Genomic DNA, 16,319 nt, shown 5'->3' with positions numbered 1-16,319 from the left:
ATTTGATGGGCCACAGGATGCGCTGGTGCTGGAAATTTCTTGGTCAGGACAACCGTGTTGGCGGATACGTCTTGTATCAGGGCACATTTTCCACCACCAGAAGAGTCAGCTGTATTCAAAGGGCTTCGTCTTTCACAGAGAAATGTTCCAGAACTGTGATGTGGACTGGTTTTAGAGTGGTTAATGTGGACATGGTGTCTATCATAACAAAATACTGTCATAAAAATAAACAAATGAGGACAACTGAATACAGGGAATGTAATTTGTTTATTTCCTGAGGAATCTAGTCTGGTGCTCGGCAATAACGGTTGACTTGTCCGGTCTGGTCTGTTGGCAGCTATGCTTTGACAAAATCATCATTATTCTGTCCAAAAATCACGCTTACGTTTTTGCAAATCCTTGATCATTGTCATGTTCCCTATTTGGCAGCAGGTGGCAGGCGTTCATTTCTGCTGTCTGCACACCTGCTGCCTATTTGTCTGTGATTACACCTGCTATATCTCGGCGCTCCGGCAGTCGACTCCTTTCCGGAGTATTCCATGCCGTGCCACTGCTGTTGCCCATGTATTTGAAAGCGCTACTCGTATACTATTGCTGATTGTTACATTTTTTGACGTCTCCTTGTTAATATTCAAAGTGCCTGCGTATTCCAGTATTTGCCTCATCATTTTCCTTGCCGTTTTTTGCAAGCGCTTTTCGTTGTCGCGTTTATATCATTTCCTGGTTCTCGTTATTTACCAGCGTTTTCTGTTTTCAGCGAGACAGTTTTTGTTTATAATAAATATTATTTTGTGACAAAGTCCTTGTCAGTGTCTGCTATTTCGGGGATCCACTTATTCTCGTTTTTCTGTTACATACGAAGCGGTTCCTTTCCCGCTTTGTGCGTAACGTGACAATCATAAGCAGACCGGTTGAGAAAGCAGTCATCTTTGAAGTGGCGATGGCAGAGAACACTCGTCGATGATGGCGTGAAATTCATTCGCTTCGTGCGAATGAAAGATGTCCATTTAAGTGCCCTGCTATCCTTCGGCCACTGGTACAACTTTTCTGTCGATTGCGAACAATATATCACAATACATTTCCGAAGATTGCCCAAGAAAAGCATTTTCGTTGTCAAGGGCGTTGCTAAGGGTTAAACAAAGAATCTGGAAGGGTTGCGTTAAAAAAAATAACAGAAATATGCTTATAATTTTACAGCCATTGATATTACTCCAGAACATGGTTGGCCAAATTTACTTCACACTTGGTCTTTAAGAGAAGTAACAACAAACAGTTGCACCCAAACAGCAACATGTTCCCCTTTCGGAAACAGCTTGTATTATGCTAACTGAATGGAAAAAAAGGAGCAGTTGTTGGCCATTGATCAGCCAAGCTCGGCCACAGGCGACCGTACGAGAGTCCATTAACTCCTTGCGGCCTGGCCTTGCCCCCTCCTCATTGCCCCCAGCGAGTCTTTCAGACCGCTCCTCAGAGGCTCTCCTTGCTGGAGGTTGTGCTCGACGACGAATCCGTGGCGATGGTCCGCAGAGGCGGATGTCACCGGCGGCCGGCTCCTCGGGATTGGACTCAGGCACCTCGGCCTACACCCTCATCCAGGGGTGGTCGCAGATCTGCTCCAGTGTGGGCCGGTCGGAGGGCTGCAAGGCCAGGCACCATTTAATCAGCTGCTGGCACTCTGTTGAATCAAGAGATGGCATTAGGGTGACAACTGCAAAGGGATGGGCCACAGTTTCACTTCGTTTCAGTCCTTTCACACCGGTTCATTCCAGATCCCATTAGTGCAGCTCGGCGGCGACAAAGTCAATCTTTGCGTGCGCCCTTTCAGCCCGTCACCCACTCACCAGCCGACAGCCTCCTCCTGAAGTACACTCTCCCCGAAGGATCTGCTCGTCCCGCTTGAAGGGGATATCTCCGCACACCATGTCGTAAAGCAGCACGCCGAGCGACCACACCGTGGCCGAGCGTCCGTGATATCTGTGGAAGCGGATGCACTCTGGCGGACTGTACACACGAGTGCCTAAAAACACCAAAAGGGGGGGGGAGCAGTGAGTATGGAGGGTACACACACAAAAAACAAAACAAAACAAAACATGTTTGGTGTTTGTGGGTCATGCACAACAAATAAAGAAGCTCCCTGTACAACCACAACAAACTGGCGACCCCACCCCCCTCCTCCTCCCCCACCACAACAGAGTAGTGATGTTACAAATGGAACTGGAGTCGCGAGTCATGATCCGCACAAAGGGGGCGTGGTTAAATGGAGCCCACATCGAGGCCCGTCTCGTTTTTTCCTCATATCACGTGACCGAAGGCAAACGAGGCCCCGTTTTCAGCGATCACGTGACTGACTCACATCGTGATTCGCGCTCCATAAGTAGGCGCGGAAAACCCAGGAAGAGTGACCGTCTGACGTGAGTCTTGGATCATTGCTGCGCTACTTTGACTGCTTGAGAATGGAGGCGGAGCCACCCAAAAAGCGAAGGACTTCACTAGTTTGGGAGCATTTCGAACAGATATCTCCCAACACTGCGAGAGGGTTTTCTCAAAGGCAGGGGAAATCATATCCAAAAAAAGGAATCGACTGAGCCCCAACACAGTCAAAATGATTTTATTCCTGAACAAAAATCAATAAAATACACCATTCCCTCTATCCAATGTGTGTCCCAGTTACACAAGCACGTCAAGTAACTGAACATACAACTGACAAATATACGGACAATATTTAATGGACAAACTTCCATTATTTTGTGCACAGATTTACTGGTTTGTTGCCTGTTAACCACATAACATCTGCGTTACATCAAATGATCAGCAGATGTCAGCACTACTAAATGAGCTATTAAATGAGGCCTCGACTGATCAGCCGTTTGGCGAAGCAATTGGCCCAAAAGACTCAATACATTCACGGGGCTTCATATCGCCATCACGACAACACAGCAGGAAACGTGATCCCATCATGTGACGCCACGGCTCGGGTTTCACAACAAACGCGTTACGTGGCACTGGACTACCCGACTGTGACTCACACTGTTCGATTCCGGTGCAGTATGGATCCACGTGAATCACGCGGCATGGATTGGTCACAAGCGCCAACGACTCAATTTGAAATGGAAACAATGACGAGGAAAGTGTCCCCCCCAGCAAAAAAAAAAAAAAAAGAATGCCGTTCGATTCTCATGTGATTCACGCGTCAATCAAGACCAAATACAAACTGTAATTTCGGCACGAAAAGACGCACTGGACTATGAGGCGCACCTTCAATGAATGGCTATTTTGTAATTCTTTTTTCATACATTAGACGCTTCGTGTTAAAAGGCGCAATCTACAATGCCTCCACTAGACGGTGCTACGCTCCTTCCATTCAACTCGAGAGGCGTTCAAGACCGCGTCTGAAAAATGTCAATTAACTCTTGCTGTAATTATATGAAACTATGAAAATTGAAAATAATGCATCAAAACAGAAAATCAAGTGAGGAAATCACAAAATAAATTCTATATCCCCCTGCAGAATTTATTTTGTGATTTCCTCGCTTGATTTTCTTCGTGGTTTCATTGAAGTAAGAATTAATTTACGTTTTTCGAAGGCGGCCCTGAACGCCTCTCGAGTGGAAGGGAAGAAAGCACGTCGACAGACAAAGACTTACAGTACCTGTACTTGCTCAGACTGTGAAAACCATTAATAAAGTCTGCGTTTAAAAAAATAAAACCACAACCACAGCTCTCATTTTTGTCTATGTCCGTCTCCTTCCCTTCTTTTCTTCCGGTCAACTCGAGAGGCGTTCATGACCGCCTCCGAATAACGCATTGGCATTTCCTTTATCGTCGCTCCAACATTACGATCAGATAAGATAAGAAAACCGTCTCACAATGGAGAAATTCCCACTTCACAGCAGCAAGGTTATGAGGAAGAAGTAGAAGAACAAAATGGGAGCTGCTGGAAAGGCATCCACTCTCGCGGCGCCATCTTGAAGTCAAAATAACACAACAAGATGCCAATCGTAGTTATTTATTCATTTGTTGTGTATTCACAAATGATGAAATCACAATATAAATTATGTAGGGGGGGCAATAGAATTTATTTTGTGATATCCTCGCTTGCTTTTCAGTTTTGATGTATTATTTTCCATTTTTGTAATTTCATTGAAGTAATCGTTAGTTTAATTTTTTTCAGAGGCGGTCTTGAACATCTCTTGAGTCTCACGGAAGAAGGCATGGAGACAGACAAAGACGTACCTGTATTTGTTGAGACTGTTTTCAAAAACTAACACCACAGCTCTCCTTTTTTCGGAGCTGCAACACAAACTTATTTAACAAAGCAGCGACACAGTTCACTGAACCAACAGCAAGTTATAACATTGTCTCCAGGAAGGAGCCATCTTGGAGTCGACGTATTACCGTAATGAATATACAAAAGACACACCGGATTTTAAGGCGCTCGGCGAGCTTTGAAGGAAAATGAAGACTTTTTGGTGCGCCATGTAGTGCGGAAAATACGGTATATTAAATTTACAGCATTTAATGAAAAGAGGAACCCTCCAACACCCCAAAAGAAAAAAAAACACCACTGCGTCACCGGCTGGTGAACGCCTCCGCGACTGAAAATAGCACCGACGAGTGCAACAAGGGCAATGAACGCTAAGCAAGCCCGGGCCAGAAATCACCAAAACAACGCAGCATCTTACCGTCGAAGTCGGTGTATACAGTGTCCTTGAGAATCGCCCCAGAACCGAAGTCGATAAGCTTGAGCTCCCCGGTGCGGAGATCCACGAGCAGGTTCTCGTCCTTGATGTCCCGGTGTAGCACCCCGCAACTGCAGCAGTGCCGCACCGCCTCCAGGACTTGGCGGAAGAAGCCCCGCGCCGCGTCCTCGTCCAGGGCGCCCTTCTCGGTTATGAAATCGAACAGGTCCTTGACGAGCTCCGGTCTCTCCATAACCAGGAGCCAGCCGTCGGCGCGCTCGTAATAGTCCAGCAATTTGATAACTCCGCCAAAGGACGAGCTGACCTTCTTCAGCAGGAGGATCTTGAGCGGGACCACACTTCCATTCTGAGACCCGAAAGAGAAGGAATCCATGATGAGTGCGGGGATGACACGCAGCCCAACCCTCCATTGCATCAAAACCAACACTTACAATTGAGCCCCACTTGGTCACCCTTTCCTTCGCGACGTGTTTTACAGCCACCCAAAAACCCACAAAGAAAACATTTTGAAATAAGTCGCACAAAAGGGAAATTCCCAATTCCTCCACTGCCCCCGCGACTCACCGGTGCCCCATCAGAGAGCCTGCTGCCGGCGTACACGGTGCCGAATCCTCCGCTCCCCAGCACGGAGCCCACCTGGTACACCTTTTCGAACAGCTCCTTCTCCACTTTGACTGTTTCGGGGGGGGGGGGGGGGGGGGGGGGGGGGGAACAAGGTGTGGTGAACATTAGCTGCCCGAGTGTGTGAGTGTAAGCGCGGATGGTTGTTCGGCTGTGTGTGCCCTGCGATTGGCAGGCAACCGGTCCCAATCCAAGCCGTCTTTGGGCAGTAGGCGGGGGACACCCCGAACCGGTTGCCAGCCAACTGCAGGGCACTCATATAGACGAACAACCGTTTGCGCTCACACTCACACCCATTTCGGGACAATTTAGAGTGTTGAATTAGCCTGCCATGCATGTTTTCGGAATGTGGGAGGAAACCAGAATACCCGGAGAAAACCCACGCAAGAATGGGGTGAGTAAAAATAGGCAAACGCCAGATTGGAAGACTGGACCCGGAATCGAACCCTGCCCCCGAAGAAGCAGCTGTAATCAGTTGTGGTTTAACGGTATTAAAACGGTATCAATCGCATTATATCACTAACTCCCTTTCTGATGAAGACATCTGTCTTTGATTATTGTTCGGTACTTTTCATCCACAAGACAGATGTGTATCAGAGCGGAACACATGTGAGGATGGTGACAGGCAGCCGTCTTGTCAAGCTGCTGCAACATCCCCCCAAATAACTTGACATACACCGCGTATGTGTGCGCTTTTGTGTGCCGTTACCATCGAAAAAAGGGTTCTGGTTAAAGGTGCCAGAGGCTGGGCGGCAAAACTGGGACCAATTGGTGTGTAACTGATAATTGTTGCTAGTTTAACGCTATCTATTATATATAGGCCAGATATAGAAAACATATTTTTACACTGAAATGAAAGTAAAAGAAAATATGCTGATACGTAAAGACATGCACACTGTAGCGGACAGAAAGACAGAGAGAGAAAGGAATAAATGGAAGGGGATGACTTTAAAAACATATTAATTTACATACCAGTGATAACAGAGTCCAGTGTTTGCGACGTTGCCTCTCTAACTAAAATGAAAATTAAATAAATTCACTTTTCTTTCATGAAATATGCCTATGAATATGGAAATGTTCAATATTATTAACGGACAAAAAATGTTAAAGGTAAAATGATTGTCCTGACTGAAACGAGACTAAAATATTGAGTTTTTGTTCTACTAAAAGTAGATGAATAAAATTGTTCTGTTGGATAAAAAAAAAGACTAAAATGCTCGACTCATAGTCAACTCAAACTTGACAAAATAAAACGGAATGAGGCTGACTACATATGATTGAAAAATATAAGCGTGATTGAAATTGGGCTAAAAACTGACACCATGTAAAAAATTAACACGACTTCCAACATATTTAATGTATTTACAAATGCAGAGAAATTACTTTAAAAAGTCAAAAATGGCTTCTTTCCAACTCATGCCTGGCTGCAAGAAATTGTAAACATAGTAAAAATATTATAGTAATGACTAAATTGGTACACAGTAGTATTTGATATTAAAAACACATTAAGACAACTGGCGTTGGCCTGCAACCGCCTCATTCATTCGTTATCTAATAAAAGAAAATAAAACATTTTTCTGGAGAAAAATGGTTTCTGGCTAGACTAAACCAGCCTAGTTTAGTATAATAGACTGAGCAATAGCGCTGGTTCATTTGTCTACTCATTTTAATGCGGTCGGTAAACTTACAATTTCTGTCTTATTTTTGCCGAAATATAAACCACATAAATACGATGCGATGCGGCCTTGCCGTAACCGCCTGAGCGCAGGCCAAACGCGCAATGTTGCTAAATGGCTGCGTTCTCTTTTTTGTTCGCCATCGTTTCTTCGTGTAGAAAAAAAACCTTTGTTGATGAAAAACTTCCATCACTGCCTTCATTAACCACATCCACACGGTCCAGGTCATCCGATTTCATTTGTCGACATAAAGCAGATTTAAATTGAAATCGGTTTCCGGCCCATCGCTAACGGACACCTAGCCTGCCTCGAGTTACAAGTCCGTCGGTGCTCAGTTCGCAGATTGTTCCGACGACAAACGATGACTTACCTGAGCATTGTCAGAAGGTTCAGCACATTGTTGGTGGTGCTCCCGGTCAAGGGCGAATCTTGTTGGTCGTCTCTCCATACCAAAAAGCCAACTGGTGTCGGTTGTCCGTGTGCAGAAGGGGAAGTACAATGCGCGCGCCAAAATCTATCACGCGAACACTTGACCGCGCTCCTCCGGCTTTGATTTCAAATTGTTTTCCTAATTGGGGGGGGGGGGGGGGGCACAGCAGCAACCGTAGAGTGAAAAGTCAACTTAAAACTTGATTAACCCTTTCATGGTCTTCTCACTTTAACGTTTCTCATCAAACATAATCAGAAATTTACACAAATTCGAAAACCATCTAAAAGTATAAAAACTTCAAAACACTTACGTTTTCAATTTATCTATGAAATAAATTTCAACAAATTAAAACACCCGTACTGTTTATGCAATGCTCTGCTTCAGTTATTACAGATCTTGTCAAAGCTGTTCCATACTTATGTTTGTCCATTTTTCCTACTTCCAAGACTACAACTTCGCTCCGAGAAGTGGACTGGCTCCCTTTCTGCATCCACCATTTAACATTGCTGCCATTGAAACGAATACTGTATACCCTTAAACTGTCAGAGGGGCTAAAGTTGTTATATCAATGTAGTGTCATGATTCGGTTTAGGGACCAACAGGTGGCACTGTAGGGCTCCCCCGGCAGCTGCACACCTGTTGGTCATTTGGTAATTAGTTGTATAAAAGGACTCCTGCCCGAACTCTCGGTGTCGGGTCATTGTTTGCTTATTGCTACTGTCATGTGTGTTGCTGTTTGCTCTTAGTTTCTGTCATGTTTAGTTCATGGTTATGTTTTAGCTTTAGTCATGGGTTGTGTTTGATACTTTGGACTTTGTTTGTTTTGGATTTAGTTTTCTTTGTTTTAAATACAATTCTTCAAATACAGCCTGCTCCTCCCTCCTGCCTGCTCTTTGGGGTCCACCACCACCTTGCTACGTGACATGTAGTCATTCAATCATACTGAAATAACAAGTGATATTTCCAACCCGCCTTTCCAAAAAGATGAGAAATGGTTCTTCATTTAATACAGGGGACTTACACTCGCAGGCCACATGATGCAAATTTGATGGTTTAAAAATTAATTTAAAAATTAAACATTACAAATTAATTTTTAAAATTAATTCCATTTTCCATGAATTTAATTTTATATTAAACGACCTTCAACCAATCACTAACTATTCTGTGCTTGACGTCATATGCAGGCGCAGGATCCTGAGCCGATCGCTTTTTTTTTAATGAAACAACAATCATTATTGAACAAGTCAAATCACAAATCACAGAGAACTAAACGAACAAGTTATTAATACATACCGGTACACAGTAAAAAGAGAGACAAACAAAAAGAAGAACCAGGGGATTTTAAACGAAAATTCCAAATAAAGAGCAAGAGTTTGAGCTGCGTTCTCGTTTTCGGAAACCAGAATACAATTCAAAAATTGTTTAGATTCTGCTTCAATTAATTAAGAAAGCTGAGCCGATCTGGTACCAGCGGAAATTATGTTCTTTGTAGTCAACTAAACTTGAAAACTAAAACTTCAACATGACCGTGACACCGAGTGGAAAGATATACTGTTACATGACACAGCCCAAACATGTCTTTTTGCAGTGAAGAGAAAGGTCGGTGATGAGCACAGACAATTTCAGGAAAAGTGGGAAATTCAATCTTTCTTTGTGGAGCACAAGGGCACCCTGACGACACTTATTTGCACAGAGAAAGTTGCGGTGCATAAGAATGACCATTTGAAACGTGGTGACACAACTAGACATGCAAAATACCAGGGAGATGAGAGAGCCAATCCAGTTGCCAGTCTTAAAACATGGCTACTGAAGCAACAAAACTTTTTTAAAGAAAGGAACCAAAGAGAATAACGCAGCAGTCAAAGCGAGCTTTGCGGTGAGTGAGGTGATTGCGAAAGCAGGAAAGCCATTCACAGAAGGTGAATTTGTCAAAAAGTGCCCGTTGCAGGCCGCAAGTATTGTCCGTCCAGAAAAGAAATGTCAGTGAAACAACATCAGCCTTTGTGCCAACACTGTGGCAGAGTGCATTTGTGACATGTCAAGTGACATTTAAGATCAACTCGAGACACATCCAGTGGAGTGCAGACAATGTGAGAAAGCAAAATGTGGAAATTCAGTCGTTCTTGGTGTCACGTTCCGTATTTGACAGCAGGGGGCAGGCGTTCTTGCTTGCCGCCTGCACACCTGCCACCCATTTGTTGACGATTGCACCTGCTATATCTAGGCACTCCGACAGTCAACTCACTGCCGGAGTATTCCACGGCGTGCCATTTGCTATCGCCTATTCCTTCTCGGTTAAAACACAGATTTGATGACTATTGACTATTATTGCGTGCTTTGATATTCCTCTCGTGTTTGACTTAATATTTTGCCTAAGAACTTTCTCCTTGCCGTTTTTGTTTCGCAAGCGTTTTCTGTTTCCTCGTTATTATTTCCTGGTCCTCTTTTTGACCAGCGTTTTCTGTTGTCCGTTTAGACGGTGATTTTGTGTTATATTAAATCTCATTTTTTGTGACAAAATACTTTTCTGTGTCTGCTATTTCGGGGATCCACTTATCTCTAGTAGTTGCGCACGAAGCGATTATTCTGTCGCTTCGGGCCCAACGTGACAGAATACTCCGGCCACCATGGATCCCGCAGACATGGAAAAGATTTTGTCTGCTCTGTCCCGTCAAGAGCAACAGATGAGTCAGCAGGGCCAAGCCATTACGGAACTCCGCGGCGCGGTTTCCACGCTGGCTCATAGGTTCGATCATTTCGAACCCCGTATTGTACGATTACAGGAACGGAGAGCACCTCCCCCGGTGGTTCATCATACCACCACTGAGGCACCCGTCTCCTTCCCCACAATAAGTAGGGTACCGTCGCTTCCACACCCCCCACGTTACGGGGGTGAGCACGGTCGGTGTGGGCACTTTCTCCACCAGTGCTCGCTCATCTTCGACCAGCAACCTTCCGTCTATGCTACTGATGACGCGAAGGTTGCATATGTAATGAGCTTATTGACAGGTCAGGCGGCGTCATGGGCTATGGCGATGAGCGACGCAAAGCCGAACCTCCGATCTTCTTTCCCCGGCTTCGTGGCAGCGTTTCGCCGGGTGTTCCACCATCCCATCCGGGGCAGAGAGGCTGAGGGTCGGCTACTCGAACTCCACCAGGGGAGGCGATCCGTAGCGGACTACTCGATTGAGTTCCGGATTTTGGCCGCCCAAAGTGGCTACGAGGACAGGGCGCTGTGTGGATTGTTTCGTCGCGGATTGAACACCCAGCTCAAGGATGAACTAGCGACCCGCGACAACAGTTCCGACCTAGAGGAGTTAATAGATCTCTCCCTACAGTTGGACAACCGCATGAGAGAGAGAAGCCTGGAGCGTGGAGGTGGTTGATTCTCGTTCCGGCATGCGACGTACCGTGGGGGATCCCGCGAGACGCCTCGGGCAGCTGGGTCCGGAGACCACCCCGATCCTGGAATGCTGTCACCAGGGAGGAGCCGATGCAGCTGGGTGGCGGAAGTTCCAGATCGGAGGAGAGACGGCGCCGGTTCAACGATCGGGCTTGGTCTGACAGCGGCCCACAAGGACCTCACGCCGCTCCCGGTCCTCCGGAACCTCAGCCATCTACCTTCACCGAGTACTGTGAGTCACGACCCCGCGCAGAGCCTCCCGAGCCTCGGCGAGCCGACTCCCGGCCGGGGCACCCCAAGAGACTGGAACTCAAAGGGGAGATCTATGGGGCGTCCCGGGCGCGGCGGATCAGGGCTCTGATAGACTCAGGGGCTGATGATTGTTTTATCGACACCGACCTCGCATCAGAGTTAGGCTGTTTTATCTAAGAGTTGGCCGAGAAGAAGCGCGTTCATGATCTCGATGGGCGCCTCCTGGCGGTTGTAACACAAAGAACCGAACCACTAAAGCTCCAAGTACCCGGAAACCATGTCGAACGCAGACGGTTTTATTTAATGCGGTCTCGAGCCGTTCCGGTTATTCTCGGCTTGCCCTGGCTCAAGACTCACAACCCCGTTATTTCCTGGGAGCGCCCGGCAATAGAGATTTGGAGCCCGTACTGTTATGAGCGTTGTTTACGATCAGCCGTAGGGGGATGCGAACGTGCCGGTGACGACTCCCCTGAAATCATCTGCCTTGACGGAGTGCCAAACTGCTATTATGATTTACGACATGTATTCAGTAAGGATCGCGCTCGCTCTTTGCCCCCGCACCGTCCATACGACTGCGCCATAGACCTGCAAGTGGGCGCTCCGCTGCCGAGTTCACGGCTATATCAGGTGTCTCAACCGGAACAAGAGGCATTAACTGAGTATATAAACAGCTCGCTCACTGCAGGTCTAAACAGACCATCGCGATCACCGTTAAGTGCGGGATTCTTCTTTGTAGAAAAGAAGGACAAGTCGTTATGACCGTGTGTGGACTATCGTGGGCTCAATGAATCACCATCAAAAATAAGTATCCGCTGCCTTTGTTAGACTCCGCCTTCGCTCCTTTGCAATCGGCCACCATTTTTACAAAATTAGATTTACGTAGTGCTTACCATTTGGTCCGCATCCGGGAAGGAGATGAGTGGAAGACAGCTTTTAAGACCCCACTGGGTCATTTCGAATATTTAGTCATGCCTTTCGGGCTGACTAATGCTCCCGCGGTTTTCCAAAGCCTGATCAACGACGTGTTAAGGGACGTGCTGAATATTTTCTGTTTCGTCTATCTTGATGATATCTTAATTTTCTCCCGGTCGTTGCAGGAGCATAAGCAACACGTCAGACTTGTTCTACAGCGGTTATTGGAAAATAGGCTCTTTGTCAAAGCAGAGAAATGTGAGTTTCATGTACCAGCCATCTCTTTTCTGGGGTTTATTATTGAGCGGGGCAAGCTGAGAGCCGACCCCATCAAAAAAACGAAGGCGGTGGTGGACTGGCCGACACCGGCTAGCCGCAAGGAGCTACAGCGTTTTTTGGGGTTTGCTAATTTTTATCGACGGTTCATTTGCAATTACAGCCAAAAGGCACTCCCGTTAACCCGACTAACGTCCATTAAAGTCCCGTTCCAATGGGACTCGGATGCGGACTCGGCTTTCGCAAATTTGAAAACAGCATTCACTAATCCCCCCGTGCTGCAACATCCTAACCCTGACCACCCTTTCATTGTAGAAGTGGACGCATCGGATTCGGGAGTGGGGGCGGTCTTGTCCCAGCGTTCCCCGGTCGACCAGAAGTTGCACCCCTGCGCCTTTTTCTCTCGTCGTCTCAGTGTCGCCGAGTCAAACTACGACGTGGGCAATCGAGAACTGCTGGCTGTGGTTGCAGCCTTACAAGAATGGCGACACTGGCTCGAGGGGGCTAAGGAGCCATTCACTGTATACACGGACCACAAGAATTTGGAATATATCCGCTCCGCCAAGAGACTGAACTCCCGTCAGGCCCGATGGGCCCTACTATTAACCCGGTTTAATTTCACCCTCACATACTGTCCGGGATCCAAGAACACCAAACCTGACGCCCTCTCCCGTCTCCACGACTCCGCGGAAAGGGACCGAACGCCGGAGGCCATTCTCCCGGCTCATTGCATCCTGGGGGCGTTGAGGTGGGAGATTGAGCGGAAAATACAGGAAGCTCAACATGGGGTCCAGGTCCCGGCTGACTGTCCCGCGGGGAAGCTGTTTGTGCCCCCACCGCTGCGTTCAGAGGTATTGCAGTGGGGGCACAGGTCCAAGGTGGCTTGCCATCCTGGGGTGAACCGGACTGTGCATCTCATCGCCCAGCGATTCTGGTGGCCGGAGCTTCGGAAGGATGTGGTGGAATACATCAATGCCTGCTCCTCCTGCGCCTGCGTCAAGGCCTCGCATCGGCCTCCGGCGGGGTTGCTCCAGCCATTACCCATTCCTCCTCGAACTTGGTCCCACATCGCCCTGGACTTTGTCACGGGCCTTCCTCCATCCCGTGGGCATTCCGTCGTTCTCACTATCGTGGACCGATTCTCAAAAGCTGCCCACTTTATTCCCCTGTCCAAGTTGCCGTCGGCGTTGACCTCCTCATCAAGCACGTTTTCCGTCTCCATGGCATCCCTTTGGACATAGTGTCGGACTGGGGGCCCCAGTTCGTGTCCCGAGTGTGGAAGCGGTTCTGCCGGTCCCTCGGGGCCACGGCCAGTCTGACCTCGGGATATCACCCACAGTCCAATGGACAAGTGGAGCGCGCCAACCAGGATCTGGGGGCAGCCTTCCGCTGTGTGTGTCTCCACCGTCCCTCTTCCTGGGTCGACCACTTACCTTGGGTGGAGTATGCGTACAACACCCTCGTCTCTTCAGCCACTGGAAGGTCCCCCTTCATGACGGCCTACGGGTATCTGTTCCCGTCCCAGGAGGGACAAATAGAGGTCCCTTCTGTGCAGTGCCACCTCAAGCGGGCCCATCACGTGTGGAGGGAGGCCAGAGCCGCACTGTCCCGCACGGTGACCCGGAACCGGCAGATCGCGGACCGTCGTCGGCGCCCGGCACCAACCTACGAAGTGGGGCAGGAGGTGTGGCTGGCGACGAGGGACCTGCGCCTGGCCGGCACGTCCGCAAAATTGGGGCCCCGATTCACCGGGCCGTTCGTGGTAGAGTCCGTCGTCAGCCCCGTCGCGTTCAAGCTCCGGCTGCCGGCCACCTTGAAGGTTCACCCCGTGTTCCACGTCTCCCTGCTCAAACCGGTGGCGACCAGTCCCTTGGCTCCTTCTCCCACTCCGCCCCCTCCTCTGCGGGTCGTCGATGGTACACGGTACGGGCCATCCTGGACTCTCGGCGCAGGGGAAAAGGTTTCCAGTATCTGGTCGACTGGGAGGGCTACGGGCCGGAGGATCGGCAATGGGTCCTCCGCTCCTGGATCCTTGATCCGTCCCTTCTTCGTGACTTCCACGCATCTCCCGTCCAAACCGGGTAGGCCGCCGGGAGGCGTCCGTTGAGGGGGGGGTACTGTCACGTTCCGTATTTGACAGCAGGGGGCAGGCGTTCTTGCTTGCCGCCTGCACACCTGCCACCCATTTGTTGACGATTGCACCTGCTATATCTAGGCACTCCGACAGTCAACTCACTGCCGGAGTATTCCACGCCGTGCCATTTGCTATCGCCTATTCCTTCTCGGTTAAAACACAGATTTGATGACTATTGACTATTATTGCGTGCTTTGATATTCCTCTCGTGTTTGATTTAATATTTTGCCTAAGAACTTTCTCCTTGCCGTTTTTGTTTCGCAAGTGTTTTCTGTTTCCTCGTTATTATTTCCTGGTCCTCTTTTTGACCAGCGTTTTCTGTTGTCCGTTTAGACGGTGATTTTGTGTTATATTAAATCTCATTTTTTGTGACAAAATACTTTTCTGTGTCTGCTATTTCGGGGATCCACTTATCTCTAGTAGTTGCGCACGAAGCAATTATTCTGTCGCTTCGGGCCCAACGTGACACTTGGTGAGGCCGCAGACATCACTGACACTATGCAGCTCGCAAAATATATCGCTCAGGAGATACTGTATTTCATCAGCTGTGCAATGCGATTGAGAATTTTTCACGGAAGAGGTTTGTTGGTATCACAACTGATGGAGCGCCATCAATGAGAGGGAGGAAAAATTGCACTGCTTGATCCATCAACAGGCCCTTTGTAGCAAATGCCTGAATGCATCAACCACATCAGATCCATGGGCTTAAAACACAAAAGGTTTTGTGCTTTTTTTTTTGGAAGAGATGGATTCAAAATATGGGGCCGTGCTGTACTCTCCTGAGGTAAGTTGGCTCAGCAATGTTGAGGAGATTTTTTTTGAGTTGAGAGCAGAAGTGAAAGCCTCCGTGGAGAAGAATGGGGTGGATGTTCCTGTGTTAAGTTATCCAATATGGCACATGGACTTTTATTTTTGGTGTCACGCATGACCTGAGTGGACTGCACAACTGGTTACAAGGTCAGGGGCAACCTGTCAGTGCTCCCTATGATAATGTGAGAGAATTCTCCACAAAAAGTTCAGCTACCTCAGACAAACCTCTGCCATTTCCCAGCATGCAAGGCACTCGTGGATGCAAGCACGCCATTCAGCGGCGAGAAGTCTGCTGATGTCATTTTGAAGCTACATCAACCTCGGGCTGAACACGCTCAAGACTGTAGAGATGATCGTGGACTTCAGGAAACATTCTTCTCCACAGTTGCCCCTCACACTATCCAACTGCCCTGTGTCAACCGTCGAGACCTTCAAGTTCCTGGGAATCACAGTCTCCCAGGACATGAAGTGGGAAGTCAACACCATCTCCATCCTGAAAAGGGCCCGGCAGAGGATGTACTTCCTGAGGCTGCTGAGGAAGCATGGCCTGCCACAGGAGGTGCTACAACAGTTCTACACGGTAGTCATCGAATCAATCCTGTGTTCTTCCATCACGGTTTGGTTTGGGGCTGCCACAAAAAAGGACAAAATCCGACTTCAACGGGCAGTTAGGACGGCGGAAAAAATCGTTGGCACCGCCCTACCCACTCTTGAGGACTTGCACACTGCAAGAATCAAGACAAGGGCACGGAAAATCCTCCTGGATCCCCCGCACCCTGCCCACCACCTTTTCCAGCTACTCCCCTCAGGCAGACGCTACAGATCCATGCGCACCAAATCCAGTAGACACTTAAACAGCTTCTTCCCTCTAGCCATTAACTCCTTAAACAGTCACTGACGTAGTCACTCTTCTTGTACTACAAATACTGCTACTGGTTACTCTAAAATGGTTCAATGATTTGTTGTTGACGATGATACTAATGCAGCGTGTTATACCGGAGACAAATTCCTTGTGTGTTCTACATACTTGGCCAATAAAGATGATTCTGATTCTGATTCTGATTCTGATTGATGTGCAAGATGCCCCCCCCCCCCCCCCCCCTGC

The 16,319-nt window shown here is 48.1% G+C and overlaps 1 pseudogene across 1 annotated transcript; it reads right to left on the bottom strand.

Annotated features, from left to right (window-relative positions):
* Positions 1-248: 248 nt before the first annotated feature.
* Positions 249-11,044, bottom strand: LOC147191263 (serine/threonine-protein kinase pim-3-like; annotated as a pseudogene). The gene is made up of 6 exons (XR_015103831.1): positions 10,993-11,044; positions 5,266-5,374; positions 5,132-5,183; positions 4,683-5,046; positions 1,842-2,017; positions 249-1,675 (listed from the first exon to the last, which is right to left on the bottom strand). The product of XR_015103831.1 is annotated as a serine/threonine-protein kinase pim-3-like (transcript).
* Positions 11,045-16,319: the final 5,275 nt, after the last annotated feature.

This window comes from Hippocampus guttulatus, chromosome 18 (genome assembly GCF_054856545.1).
Source record: "Hippocampus guttulatus isolate MCC_2025c chromosome 18, RoL_Hgut_1.0, whole genome shotgun sequence".
Taxonomy (NCBI): Eukaryota; Metazoa; Chordata; class Actinopteri; order Syngnathiformes; family Syngnathidae; genus Hippocampus; species Hippocampus guttulatus.
The sequence above is the reverse complement of the archived record's forward strand: the minus strand, read 5'-3'. Positions and strand labels throughout refer to the sequence as shown.